We start from the raw sequence: 16,030 nt of genomic DNA on the forward strand, positions 1-16,030 counted from the left end.
TGTTTTGTTCTGTTTTACTAGTACTAAGCACAGGAGTATAGATGAGTTTGTCCTGAAAAGAGGCTCATGCACTTCTCAAATGACTGCGGTCATGACAGAGAGCATCTTTAGCGTGGTTATCAGCAGCTGATAACATCATCTCAAAGATAAGAGCAAGCCTAACTCTGGAGGATGTTCACTGCAATTGTGAATTCATGAAGTGAATCATCTGTAACTTTGTTAACTTGTTAGTTTGGACTGGAAAATAAAATATTTTTGATTTAATTTGAAGTTTTATTTGAACTTATGGGCAGAAGCAATTTAGTTTCCTATTTGCACTTTTTTGCACTTTTATTTACATTACTTTATTTCTTATTTATTTTGTTTTGATTCTGACAGTCCTATTGAGTAATGTTAAAAAAAATTCATATTCATATGTTTCCTGCATCATTATTTTAATTTTCTGTGGGACAAGACAACAGTGTGATTCGCAGGTGAGGTACTGGAGCCTGGAACAGGAGGTGTGTCCACAGGAAGCAGAGATAAGAGTTACTGAAATAATCCCTGACTAATCGACTAATCAAAGAAAAATTGGCAGATTAGTCGACTACCAAAATAATCTTTAGCTGCAGCCCTAAATTTAATCTGATGGAGAGAATGGATTTCTAAACCCAATATAACACCTCTGCTTCTTATAGTTGAACATAGTTACAGTGAGGTTGTAAATTAAACAGGAAACCTAAACAGAAACCTTAGAAAAAGGAAAATGTTTTTGATCATCTATCTCCACTGTTGCTTTAGAAACTAACAACACAAACAGTTGTCTTTGTGTGGCGCCTGTCTTCAAACAGGTGACTGAACTAGTGACTGACGCTCCCATTTCTAACATTAAGATGGTGGGCAACTTAATGCTATAATTATATAGTAACAATGTTAAAAGAAAATACACTGTGTCTAGTGCTGCATGGCTACAGCCCCACAGAGCAATTAAAAGAATGAAACGATGCCACACAAAGTATCTGCCATGTGTTAATGACATCCCATGATCCCAATACAGTACAGTTTTTCAAACTACTGATGCTTTACTGCTGAAAGTATTGATGAAAATCACAAATATGATATTTACTATTAAGGATCAAGGTCCCTCATCTTTGCTCCTCTGGAAGAGGGCTGGAAACAGGATGCACATAAATAAAACACATAGTACCTAATGATCCACTTGTTCCATAAGGAGGAGGATCCACTGCTGCAGCCAACAGTGCAGCAGTTTTTTCTTTCTTTAAAAAAAAAAACTTACAAAACAAAACGTGCTACAGAGTACATTTCTGCATGAAATAGGTCAAATTTATTCGCTAACACAAAGTAAGACAGTGGGCTATCACTGATCTCCAACTCAAATCCTATCGAGTGTCGGGATGGGCTGAATATAGACTACTCCTTTCAAGTCAATGTGTCAGAGCTAATCTCTTTCTCATGCACGTTTAATTTCATTTGGAAAAGCCCTTGCCTCTCGATTTGTGCTGTTTGTTTGGGTCGATTCGTTACAGTTACCAGTAGCATGCCTTGCTTTTTGGTATTAAAACAGACTTCCAGTAGTCTAATTGCTACACAGCTCTGCTGGCATTCAGATATATAGCTAATTTCCACACTTGATATGTGCTCTTAAAGTTGTTTCCTGCTTGTGTTTCGCAAGCTGCATCAGTCCTTTTTCCCCCCTTGTTATAACAACAAATGCTGCTTGAACGTCACACTGACCACTGGCTGCAGATTTTCACAATCTGATCGAAAACAACTCTTGAACATCAGTACAAGATCAAAAACACAATTTCAACATTGACACATCTTTTATTTAAAAAATCGTTATTATAAATATAAATTTATAAAAACATGAGTTTAATACTCAAGATTTCTAATATAGGGGACTCAGTTTGCATGGATCATGTTCAGTCAGAATCATGAACATTGCAGGTTATCATGATCACTAACCTGCAAATATCCTACACTACACTGATGCAAAAGACGTGCAGAGATAACTTACAAGTCACAATAAACAACCCTTTAAAGCTCACCGATTTATGACCTTTATATTTGGTGCTTACTTATGAGTATTAAAATACTATATTAGCACTCACAGAAAAAAAAAATCCTTCTTATCGACTTTTCACAAGCCTTATGATGGAAACTGACACAAATATTTATGTACAGTTAAGGCATAATTACGCGATAATTAAGACACAATCTTTTTTCCCCAAACATCCGCACAAACAAGTGATAAACAAGCACAAGTCTTTTCTTTTCTCATTATCGTGTTGTTTATACTGTTATCATATCCTCTTACAACTCATTCAAACTGTTGTATTACCCATAAAAGCTGCATCATTTTAGATAAAATGCTAAATTTACAGATAACTATAAAGCCCCCGAGTCTTCTTCTTCTTATCACTCGGGAACCAAGGCACAGTTTGGTTGTCTTAGTGGAGCCCGGGTGCTTGTTGCACAGACTGAGCTGGTAACAGAAGGTGAGTGAGCCTTTAGTGTCAGAGCTCCCAGGCTTTGCAAACTTCCTGCCAGAAGAAGCTCATTTTACCAAGATCTTGACACGATATCTATGCAGTGTGGCTTCGTCTCCTGAGATTGGGAACAGAAGGGGGTGTTGCAGGAAAGCTGGCAAACGCTGGTTCAGCCTTCTGGAGATGTTGTGTCTCTAACCCAGTGATTCATTTGTGAAGGAATATTCCTACTCAATAACCACAAAGTCATGCCCACGCTCACGCAGCCTGAAAACTGAAATAGGTTATTCAAGTGGTTGGTCTGGCTGCCATTCTGATATTTGTTTGTTGTAGTACCCATCTGCATGGTAAGATCTGTATTTCAGCTTATTTCTGAACTAGATCTATTAATAAGAACTTATCAGTTTTAGCTAAAAATGAGTTTCATCAGTCCAGGCAGCATCCAGTACAAGCCCAGCATGGTGTGTGGTTTATGCTGTTTTTTTCACTCTTTTGCGCTGGCAGGAGAGACTGTCTGGTGTGAGCTGTATGGAAGCTGTCAGACTAACACTCTAATGAGCTTAAAAGTCAGCAAGTTGAACCAGAAAGATTTTTCTTTATTCCAGTGCAAGTTACATCCTACAGCAGCTTAGGTTCTGAGCAGGGCTGTAGTCGACTGGTCGATTGTTTGGTCGATACGCTCTCATCTGGCTATATTCTCATCAGCAAACATGCGCTGATGTTACTTTCACAAGGAGAAAAGCTCTAAATCAATAGACTTCCAGGAAAGATCAATTATTATTGGCAGTGACAGGAACAAACTACCCGTGAAAATAAAGGGTGCCAGTAGCAGCATCTACATCCAGACAAAGCAAGATGAAGCTTCTCCCATAAAAAGAGAACCATGATATCTTAATGCAGCGGTCCCCAACCCCCGGGCCATGGACCGGTGAGTCGTTTGGTACCGGGCCGCCAGAGTTGAGGCTCGGGTGTGAAGTTTATGGTTTACAGCAGCGGTCCCCAACCTTTTTTGCGCCACGGACCGGTTTATGCCCGACAATATTTTCACGGACTGACAATAAGGTGTCGCGGATAAATACAACAAAATAAAACTAGTGCCGGTACCGAAAAAAAGAAGATTTATTCATAACACACGTGAAAAGACCCAGGAAAACCGAGTTAACGATAAAAACGATAACAAAATAACGCTGAAAACTGATAAAAACCCTGAAAACCATACATTTCACACCTGAGCCTCAACTCTCACAGCCCGGTACCAAACGACTCACGGACCGGTACCGGTCCGAGGCCCAGGGGTTGGGGACCGCTGGTTTACAGGGTTTTTATTGTTAACTCGGTTTCCCTGGGTCTTTGTAGTTGTGTGTCTTATTTTGAAAGAAATATTTACACGTTACCATAGTGACCAGAAATCATTAAGGGGCAGAGAGGAGGATGTTACTCTCAATGTTGTTGCCGCATTTTCAGGAGGACGCTGCTAATGAAGTTACACAATGACACAGAGAATTCGCGTTTATTATTATATTAACAAAATACCACAGTTTTTGTCTTGGTCGTATCATTTTATTTTGTTGTATTTATCCGCGACACCTTAAAGGCCGGCCCGTGAAACTACTGTCTGACATTAAACCAGTGTGTGGCGCAAAAAAGGTTGGGGACCGCTGTCTTAATGGCAATATTTAGTATAGCTCAAGACCCACTAACATTACTCCTTCATCATTCTTGTGCATCCAGCTATTTAAAAATTCTATTCAGCAGAAATGAAGAATGATATAATCCTCACATGTCAATCCACATTGCCTTGTGTTTTCTTTGGAAAAAAGTGCATATTATATATATATATATATATATATATATATATATATATGTATGTATGTGTATGTATATGGAAATTAAACATTTAAATAGACACAGAAATTTTTCAATTCAAACACTTTATGCCAGGAAATTATAGATTCAGGAATGTTTGTTCACTTTAATAATTTGAAAACTTCACGTTGATCCATAGCTCAATGACGTTAACTACTCAAATCCCATCCCATGATAAGAATGATAAGAATAGACTAAGATGTTCTACACTAGCCCCAGAGTGTAGCAATTTATTCAGACTTATTAAAATACTACAAACTACAAAGTCCTTTTTTTCTCTGGTTTATCTTTATCTCCCATATTTCTGCATTTATATGCACGTAGCTCTTACTCTAAACACCTACACGCAAAACCTCCGGCTAAATGCAAAACATCTGAGACACATCCACGGGAGTATTGATGAAAGTCATTAACACTGAAAAGTGGGAAACCAATAACTTCACTGGGCTACGATGAAAAAAAGCATTACAGGCTAATGACAAATAGTCAAGGGAAACTCCTCAAGTGCATCTGACTTTGAAGTAAAACCCTTGCCACAAAAAAATGAAGTTTGTAAGACTTCTTCGTGCAGTTTGTCAGCATTTCATAATTTCATTCAGAGCTTGTTATGAACAACACACATACCATCTGTTTATCACACACATGTCCATGTAGCAAAAGAACAGTGTGATAAATTCATGCAATTAAAAACTGTAGTTAAGGAGGCAATAAACTTCTAATGTGGGTGGTATACCTGTTGTAATTTTATACATTCTTCAAATACAGCCATACTAGTAAACAGCCAAAAACCCCACTGTGGCTTTTCACAGGATTTAAATGTGTCTTATTAGTAGCTACAAGGAGAGCAGCGTATTGAGAGCGGGGCTGTTTTTACTTTGTATCCTTCAATTCTAATTATAGAAAACGAATATAGCACAACCATTAATAATTTACAACTAACACATCAAGTCAAAAATCAGGGCACACAATAATCTGTGAAATATAAACAATTTGTAAAACTAATAGCAGCACAGTTACTGTACAACATTGCACTGTTCTGCTAGCCAGGTAAAATAACAGCGTGTTAAATAACAGTGAAGACTGATGGAGGATGAAGAAAAAAAAAAAGAGAGAGAGAGAGAGAGAGAGAGAGAGAGAGAGAGAGAGACTGTTTCTGTCATTTCTGGTCACGCTGCTCGTGTGCTCTGTTACTGCCAGCCGAACTCAGGCAAAGATGACCTGGTACTCAAGCCTGTTAGGTGTTTTTACAGAAAGTATAACTCCAAATTGAGTTGGTTTCAAGGCTACACTTCACAGCTCTGCTGTGGAAACATCAATACTAACGAGCCATCTGTTGACTTTGTTTAAATAATAAAAAGTGAAATTACATCCAACCAAAACGCAGAACAGGCAGCCTGGTAAAGACTGCGTGAACAGCCTTTAACAAGATGCCTGTTAAAGAATAGATTAGTTGTTGTTTTGGTTGAGCAGTTTTAAAAGTGTGTGTTATAGTTTACATACTCCTGCTAGATGAATGAACCACTATAAACCTATATGAAGGCCACTGATAGGGGAAAAAAATAATGATTATTATAATAATACCATGATATATCATGACACTCCCAGAGTCCTTAAAAAAATAATGTGATACAAGTTTTAGGTCATATTGCCCAGCACTATAACTATCCAACTGGCACTTGGCTCTTTGATTCTAACTGTATCCTCTGCTTGCTTGTGTTTAATATCGCTACGCACAGAATGAGAACAAGCTGCATGCTGCAAACCAGCGGTGATGAACAATTACTTTCTGGCACCAAGCAGTTTACAAAGATACAACAAACGGGCGATGAGATAGCTTATCAACTCAAGCAAAAGCATATAGACTTTTGAACGCATACAAATCTCGTACACTCCTGACCTTCCTCTTCCTTGACAGCTACATATACACATACATACACACACACTGGCCGCTGGCTGAATGGTGGCCATGCTTATAAAAGTCAGGCTAACACTGATGTGTGAGCTGGAGTGAAACGATGAAATGATCTCAGGAGAAAATATGGTAAAGCTTCACAGCAATTCACGTCTGTTTGCTCACAAGCATGTATGAGTGTGTCAGGAAGGATGTGCTGTTCTGTTGCATCTTCTGCTTCTGTTGAATCCTCTTCAGAACTGAGGCATATAATACAAGTGGCTTTTATACATTTCAGTAAAAAAAAAATCTATATATATATACATATATATACATATATACACACACACACACACACACACACACACATATATACAAACTGGTATTCACATAATAGTATCAGTTGTATCTGCCTTACATAAGGACCACTTCAGAAATTAAACTTGCACTGGAACATTAATTTGACAGTAACAAGTGGACATACAGATTTTCTTTTTTTAAAATAGTAATCTTAGTGTGCATGTCAGCGTGAGCTACTTTGTGCGTACAGAAGAGAACAGAATCTCATAAATCCTACTTTCTTACGATAAGCATATATAAAAATCTAAATCTGTCATGGCCCCACAGTATCTAACTGATAATCTCCATTACCAATTACAGGGTGATATGCCACAGCTTAACATGAAAGCAGCAATTAATCTGCTAACACCGGTCAGTGGGTCACTGCTGTTGAGAGAAAATATTGCTTATGGGGACGCGACTGCACACACAACACAGCCAATGTATTCCGGTTAATTATTTTTAACTGAGCTATAATCTTCACTCATTTTTTGTGAGATGAACGTCAAATGTAGTTTTGACTGTTTCATGATCCCAGGACTTTTTCCCCTCACAGTAGCACAAATAAAAGCCTTAGACAGTCCCAGTGGAAACAGACTCGCCTACAGTTTCTTATTCTCAAAGCTTTATTACTTCTTATTTTCTGTTACGTTTTATAACGGGAAGGAGAAGGAGATAGGAAGGGTGTCTCATTTCCCTGAAAACAAGTGCTTCTTTAGACAGAAATAACAAGATCTTACTTTTTTAAATTGTAGACAGGTGTCAGTGCAGACTGAGATGGGATCACTAACAACTACCACAAGCACAAGCAGCTACAAACCTTCAAGAACTGACAATATTTTTCATGTTTGCTACAAAAACAATCTTTCATCTGCTCTTTCTGAGGTACGAATTTTTTTTTTAAAAGACGAGAGCCTTAACAGTGACAGACGAAGCACATAAGGACAGGATATCACAACTGTGATACAGTACACTACAGTTTTTAATAGTATAGAGTACAGTATTCTGGTAATCAGGTCAGTTATTTATCTTGCAAAAAAGCGGAATAATGAGAAAATATTAAAGATTTCTTTGACAATCTCTTTGTTATAAAAGATAGTTGACTGAATAAACCTGGTGGTTTTTTGAAGCAGAACAAAACAATGAATTTCACCTTGGTCTCTGGGAAAATGCAAATGCCACGGGGCCTTGGGGTTTTGTGGTTATAACTTACTGATCACAAAGCAAAGTACAAGTCTAACCTCCCTAGCTTTTTCCTATATGCATCCAAAGAGCACAATTTTTTTGGTTTTTTACCTGCATTTGTGAAGTAACACATCTCAATCAACCTACTGGAATTTTCTCTTTTTATACCAACTTTTTTGTGAATAAATGAATGATAACCTTTTGGGGAGGATTTACTGCTACAAAATATATTTAAGGGTTGCAACCCTAGTACCCATTCTGGCCTTTTTTGGAGCAAACAGAGGAAAGCACCTTTCGCTATGGCACTTGGATCAAATTAACCAAATTAGTTGAACCATGCTCGGATTCTGCCTGGCAACTTTCCAGCGTTAGTCCAAACATGTCCTGTTTGGTCTGAATAAATAGCTCCATCTTCCTGGAAGTCAGAACGAGGGCAAGCTATGGTTTCCCTGATCTAAGCTCTTTTTGACACAGTAAGCAGAGCTGGGACATGAGAAGGGGACAGGCAGGGTTGTGTATGTATGTGTGTGTGTGTGTGTGTGTGTGTGTGTGTGTGTGTGTGTGTGTGTGTGTGTGTGTGTGTGGGTGGGTGCAAGGATGTGTGCACACTTTTGAATGAGTGTATTAGAGAACAAAACAGTAAAAGAGCGAGATGAAGGAGCAGGAATTAGTTTAGTTGCCTCTACTTTACCTAAACTGGTTATCAGCATGTGCTCTGTACACATCATATGCTTGTGTGCGCCTGTGCATAAACAACTGCATACGAGGGAGAGCTGACAGTGAGTGGCAGTATCCGAGTGATAGAGCAGGCGGGCATCCCATACCAAACTGTTAAACAAAGGATAATTCATTTACTCCTTCAGTAAATGTGGTGTTGCAACACAAACTAACAGACCCAACCACTACCTCCCCTTTCCTGGAAATTCAGCATCACCTATGCAAGTAATGCAGAATATGCAGAAATGTAGTGGACTTCTGAAAGCTTCCATCTTACAGCAAGTACAGTGTGAAAGTGGAGCAACACATTGTTCTGATATTTTTTTCCCAACATTTTGACAAAAGTTAGTCTAACGCATTAGTATGAGAAGGTTTATATTTATTTATATTTATTGTTCATATCCAATGTGCTGTTTGCCCTTTGTAAATGGAACAGCAAACGCCCAAAAGCTTGGGTCCAGCACAGGAAGACAGCCCAGATATCCAACAATTCACAAAGAGACAGGCAAGGATCCAAAAATCCAACAAACAAAATTTACAGGAATAAGCCAAAGATAGTGATCAAACATCTGGCAAGACATCATACCAAAAAAAAAAAAATCACAAAGACACAAGAAAATGCTAGTAAGCTTGACACAATGCTTTGACAATCTAGGAGGGAACAAATTAAAGGAATGGCTATATATTGGTGGGAATTGACCAATTGAATTGATAAAAGGGTTATATGGATGATCATTTTCTGAAGGAAATAGTTAATACTTTCCCAACACTTATCTTGACTTTATCCCAATTTGTAGAACAAGGGTTGTGTAAATGCCACACTAAGTGGTTTACAATATGGATGCAAACAATTTAGCTCTTCTTGGGAATGCCATTGCAAATAATTCATTCATTATTTATAACACGGTGTTAATTGCGCTTGACTAAAATCATAATGTAACCACAACAGGCCATTTTTTAGACAGACTCACTGTTATTTCTAGAGACTCAACAATGAATCATATAATCAAGGCTGCCTTTGTGTCGTTATAAAGCAGCCACAAACCCCCCCCAAAATAAAACAAAGTTCACGTTAACAGTAACTTGAAATCCCAACCTCTGAAACACTAATTTCAGCTTCAGTGTCTCTGTGCAGCAATGAAAGCTATGGTGCAGTAAACCTTACATGGCCATCTCTTGCACACTGTTTCTGTCTTTCCTGGTTCTCTCTACGCCTCTGTGTATTTTCTCTCTTTGTCTCCGTATCTCGTATCCGGTGTCTCTGTCACCCAGAACTATTCCTGGATTCCTGAGGTAAAGGAAGCAGGAATGGCTGATGTGGCTGTTGGCAGTAGCATTTTTTTGTCTCTCTTTTCTGTCTGCACACTTTTTATAAAACACACGCAGACACAATACTCTTGCGTTGATGACTCTTCCTTTACCAAGTAGGGAAGATGTTTCCTGTGTTTGTGAAACAAAAGCCTTTCTTGTTAATGCACATGGGGGGGAGTGTGTGTTTGCATGTGTACATTTGCATATGTGTGGCACACGACACAGCTGAAAATGAGATATGGTCAGGCGGATGGATCTGAGTTAGCAGGTTCTTTATTATTGTGTATGGAGGAATATTCAAAACAGTAGCACACTCTCTTGTTATCTGCCCTTTGCACAGTCTCTCCTGCACCACAGCACCTCTGGGACTCTCCTCAACTCCCTGTTGTGCTTACTGGAACCTTGGCAGCCAGCTTCCATATCAGCCAATTAGGAAAGCTTTTACTAAAGCTCTGGCCAATTGGATTAAAGCTACATTTCCTTGCCAGATGAGACTCTAAATGTGCTTCTGTATGCTAGAATCTGAGAACTGGTGGAAAGACTCCTGTTTCACTGATAGGCAGTGGGCACCAGAACACACTCAAATGCTGCAGAGGTAGCGGCAGGAGAGGGAGACGTCCCGTGACATTGCTGTGTCTCCTCTTATTACTGAGTGAGTGTTATTGAGATTCCAAACTGTTTAAACTGAGCACATAACATAAAGCAAACCAGAGCCCAAGCTGCTGAAGGACCATGACGCCATTCCCAGGCGTACATAAAACAGATGCAGAAGAAAGAGAGCTGAACCGAGGGACACATTTAGAGGTGACAGGAATCAGGCAAGTGGAGTGAATACACAAGGAACAGACAAGCTACAATATGATGAAGCCAATAAACCTACATCTCAGGCAAATGGCTATTCTCGCCTTCAAAACTCTCTCAAACAACCTGGTTAAAATATGTCATCATATAAGCTTGTCAGTATTGACAGTAATACTGACAACACTACAACATCAAGTGTCTTGATGCATGCTCAATCATCCAGGTAAGTAAATCCCAAAAGGTTGATTCTGTTCATGTGGGTTTCTTAATGAGAAGGCCATACACTGTCATTCATACATCATACATTCATTTTAGAAAAGTAGATTTTTTTGCTATATTGGCTATATAATACGAATCTTTAACAAGTTCAGAAAGTCAAAATGTTGTGATTAAACACAAGAAAGCAAGGTCTAAAATGATAATTAACTTAAAAAATCCTACATAAACAACATGTACAGTATAACCGCTCATACCAAACAGTATCATCTAAGGGCTCCAGTCCTTAGGGCTCCAGTTGTTTATTTGATAATGAGAGACACACAGGTCAGTAGAAACTGATATCAGTTGCATCTATGATCATTAATATTTTAATTTGATGCACTTTTACTTTGTTCAGTAATTTTGATTTTGGTTTGATTGCTTTTTGGATGAATGAATGAATGGATGGATTTTTGATGAAATCATCATCATTTAATGTATCTGACAATGAAGAAAAAAAGTCATGGAAAATGATTCACAGATTGGTCCACTCAGACATCTCAACTGCTGACTATGTGAACATCTCTGAGGATCTAGCATCAGTTCATATAAAAATTAAAAAACAAACCTTAAAAAAGACAATCTTTAAAATACTGTTCAACCTGGAATTTCTCTTTCTCTCACTAAATATAACAATTTCTCTTGTGACAACCTCAGAAGCTCTACAGGGATGTCAATTTATGATTTTGCGTTACAAAAGTAAAACTTAGTGTGGATGTTGGAAAAAAAACAAAATGGTCTTTGACAGTGTGGAATATATTTAGAAAAAATAACCTGTCAAAAACCACTATTTTATGGTTTATGGCTGATATTAAATTGTCATTCTGCTGTGTCTGTATTTGTCTTTGCTATGCGTGCTCAGTCTATCTACTAGTGTTGCCAGTTCTCTATGTGTCCTTAATCTGGGTATCTGGTCCCAAGTAAGTTCCATTAGTGGAAATTAAATCCATTTTCAAATCCATTGAAGCAATCCAAATCCACTGGGTGCGCTTCAATCGCCTTCCAGATTCTAGGGAAATCAAACACCAAGGGCTAAATGGTAAAACGCCCTACTTTAAATAAAAAAACATGGGGTTTATGTCTCAGGAATGTGAAATATAGGCATCAATAGCGATAGTAGAGTGGAAATTTCCAGTTTAGGGCCATAATGTCACCTGAGCTAAATACATACATATACATATACATATATATATACACATATATACATATACACACACACATATATATATATATATATATATATATATATGTATAGCTATAGATATAGATATGAAACATCTATGCCTGTTTCATCTTTGAAAAGAAATCACAAAAAAATGCTTTAAAAAAGTCTGAGATGTCTAGGCGGAATTATGAAGAAAAGGGGAATCCGGGAAATCTGGAATATTAAAAAAAGGAACAGCAAGGGAAAACAATGCTTAAAAGAAGGAGGAGGAGACAAAGACAGACTGTGCAGGGTGATCATACAATAACAGCTCACTCTTTCCCTCCTTCTCATCCTTTTATCTTGTCAATACTCAGAGTTCACTGCCAAGTCAATGCTTGGGCGAACGAGTCCGTGAAAGTGCTGGAGGGGCCTGGAGCGCGCGCACACACACAGACACAAGCATACGCACACTTTTTCAGCCTAACCTATGTAATGCTCACTTTGTAGGGCTGCAGGCAGATATTTGTCCACTGCAGTATATAGCCATGTACAAGTACACAAATAAAGAAGTAAGGATGTAATAATCCTGTCTCCCCCTCTCTCCGACACATTCACAAAGTCTACTGTGTGCAGTACAAGACGAGCATTATACGGCTGTAACAAGTAAGGACTAAAGAAGCCTGTGTTCCCACTCAATAAATCAACTCCATTTAGGCGAGAGAGGCAACAAAGGCACCCCACATTTCCACCTAACCAGGACAGGTGTGGCTGAGTGTGTCAGCAAGGGGCACCTCCTGCACAGGAAAGCAGGTTGGAGCAGGGTGGAGCAAATAAAAATAACCTCAAGGCAACAGGCCATTAGTCAAGCATGAGGACCACCAGACACAAAGAAACGATAAGACAAATGAGAAGCACTCGAGCACAGCAGAGAGCAAAAGCAGCTCAATTCACCAGTCAATAAAAGGAGAAACAAACTATCTGCACATAACTAAAAAAAAATAACAAGAGGAGAAATATTGCAGCACCAGAAGAAACAAGTTGGAAAGTTCTGCGTGGTACTGCATGCTGGTAGGTGTGAAGACCTTTGAACGCTGACAAGCTGACACGCCTGCTGTGGTCTTTCGAGTTGTTCCAAAACCGGGAAATGAGGCGCACGTTTACGGTTTAATGCGTGGAGTTTTTTTGTTGTTGTTTTTTTGGTATGCCAACAAGCTGGTTCAGCAAGACGGGAGAGCAGTTCAGCATTTTCTTCCTCTCTGTCACTCGCTCGATGACGGGCATGCACGCACACGCATAGACACACTCGCGTAATAGGACACATATACACACAAAACAGGAGGTATATGTATGTAAGGAAGTAGCCAGTTAACCTCAGTGATGAAACTTTGATCACTTACTTTTGGTTCCCTAAAACTATGCCCCGTGAAGGCTAAAGGTGCATTTAAAAAAAAGGAAGTAGTTAAATGACATAGAAATTTGTTTAAAAAAAAATGCATTTAACACTTCAGGAAGACTTACCCCCAAAACCGCAGAAGAAGAGTTTGATAAAATATTACAGCTAAACAATTGAGACCTTTGTGCCAACGGTATAGCCTACATATCTTAAAGTCAAGTGCGGAAGTGGGCTATCAGACACCTGCTATAAAAGATGAACTACAGTCGACCGACACCATCTGGCTTCATTGTCTTATTCTTCAAAGAATGGTTCATTTTTGACACTCAAACATGTCTGACTGAAAACGTAACACGCTCAGTAACAGTATTATTAAGAAAGTTTATCGTGTACGTAGTTCCTCTTCTTACTTTTTTGACAAGGAAAAGCGAAAGCAAAATAAAAAGAAAAAAAAGAAATTATTTAATGCCAGTTAACTTAACCACAACCAACCGACAGGGAGAGATAAATTGTTCAAACTCCTGCTACTAGATTCTCAACTCTGCCTGAACGGCGCGCCGTAGAAAGGCATCAGAAAACATCAAGAAAATACTTACGAGGTTGGCAAATGGGCTGCTGGGAGTCCGTCAATGACTCAAAAAACCCCCACAAAAACCCCACAAAAATATATATCCGAGCAAAGACAAAACAAACCCGATAAACAAAGCTCAGTCCAACACGTGAGCGAGACGAGCTGAGCTGTCACCGTCCACTCGCGACGAAGAGCATAAAAAAAAAATCACGAGCGCCTTGACAACCTGGGCAGCGAGCGAGCGCGAGCCCGGAGCCGCCTGCTGGTCTATCCCGCCTCGCAAGACACGAGAGCGGAGCCAAAGAGAGGGAGAAATCTCCGGAGATGAATGGCGGGAGTGCGCAGGCGCAGGCGAGGGGGGGTCGACTCATTCCGCTGGAGTCGGGGTGTGAAGAAGGCAAGTGCAGAAGTGCCGCATGTATGTAATCTATAGCCTACTACTAGCTCTCCGTACCAGGAAGGGATTTTCGAGGGAAAAAAAATACGTGACAGCGTAAACAGCCGCTGATATATGGCGACAAACCTATTCTTCAACCCATAAGCAGACACACATAGCTTATACATGCATATACACACACAAAGAGAAAAAGACAAGATACGAGCTTTTTCATTAATGTATAGCCTGTGCAGCTAATGACATTACTTTGAGAGGTCAGGCAAGAATTCACCGCAGATTCATTTATATTTACTTAATCTAATATATGTGATATCTAATCTGAGGCTTGTAAAAAAGAAAAGTCGATTGTGTCCATTAACACAATCAATTTGAAATAAAACAGAAAATCAGATGTAAGATGCTGAGTAAACAAGTCAGCATGAAAGAAAAAGTACGAGTGCTTGTTTAGTGATTTCTTTTTGTAGTTGAATGCACTAAACACGACTTTATTGCCAAAACAACAGAGTCAAAAAAAAAAAAAAAAAAAACTGAGCAAAGAAACTGATTTAAAAAGCATATGAGGAGCTGTAGCCTATCTTCTCCAGGGCTCCCTCTCCATCCACGAGAGGCATTAGCTACTCTCTCTCTCTCCCCCCCAGACAGTCTTATAAATAATTCAGCAATAAAAGCTTATGCCTCTGCTTGGCTGCATGCAGCACCAAAAAGCCTCTCACGCTCCCCGGTGCCACAGCGTCAGTCTATGCGGGCGTTACCAATTAAGCTAAAATAAATGTAGAAGCAAAATAAAGTTCAATCAACATTCTTGTTTCGCAAATGGCTGTGGAAGATCAGCCAGATCAGCCGGGGATTACGAGGCTGCTGTCAACTATCAATAGCCTCATGTGCCTGGAAGAGACAAGGGGGAGAGGGGAAAAAGAGGAGCAGGAGGAGGAAGGGAGGGAGGGGGGGCTGAGTTTCAATGCGCAGACGGTGCAGGGCAACCGAGGATGCTGTTTGTCCTGTCCGCGGATCTGATCGGAGGAGAGCGGAGAGTCAACCCGCAAGCGACAACAAATGAATCCAAGACATCCCGTCCCAGAGCCGCGCATCTGAACTGCTTCATGCGGAGCTGGTGAGGGGAGATGGAGGGAGTGAAGGGGGAGTGTAAAGCCAGGACAAAAAGCAATTTACCTGCACACTGCTCCCGTTCAGCCTGCCGTTATTACTTCCCCACTCAGTGTGGCTTTCAGGGCTGCCGCTCACTCAGAGCTGCCCGCCGCTGAACGGGAATTTAGACGACGGGATTTGTTCACGTGGCCCCGTTCGGTGCTCCTAATTGGCGGAGCTCCTGGCGCTGCTGCTCCCTTCGCACCTGTGCAGCAAACGGTGCAGCCGAGAGCGGTTCAGGGAAGAGAGGCAGGTGCAGGAGAGGAGAGAGAGAAGGGAAGCAGACTGGCGTAAGGTACAACCTGTCTAATGCAACTCTTCCTCCTTTTTTTGTTTAATTCAGATAGATTCAATTTTATTTATATAGCGCCAAATCACAACAACAGCTTTATATTGTAAAGAAAATACACCAACAAACATGCAGAGAAAACCCCAACAACCAGACGACCCCCACTGAGCAAGCATTAGGCCATAATGGTCAGGCCAAAACTCCCTTTTAACAGGAAGAAAGCTGAATCA

General features: G+C 39.8%; 1 protein-coding gene across 3 annotated transcripts in view; it reads right to left on the reverse strand.

Moving 5' to 3' along the window:
• The window catches only part of LOC116312198 (spermatid perinuclear RNA binding protein), an 83,154-nt gene extending 67,512 nt beyond the window's left edge, over nt 1–15,642 (reverse strand). The window contains exon 1 of one of the 3 annotated variants that reach the window (XM_039615186.1): nt 15,536–15,642. The gene's annotated coding sequence lies outside the window, so the exon portion shown is untranslated. Of the gene's footprint in view, nt 1–13,993; nt 14,278–15,535 lie in introns of those variants that run through there. The other 2 variants (XM_039615185.1, XM_031729556.2) reach the window with 2 other exon arrangements.
• Nucleotides 15,643–16,030: the final 388 nt, after the last annotated feature.

The sequence above is a fragment of the Oreochromis aureus genome, linkage group 7 (assembly GCF_013358895.1).
Source record: "Oreochromis aureus strain Israel breed Guangdong linkage group 7, ZZ_aureus, whole genome shotgun sequence".
Taxonomy (NCBI): domain Eukaryota; kingdom Metazoa; phylum Chordata; class Actinopteri; order Cichliformes; family Cichlidae; genus Oreochromis; species Oreochromis aureus.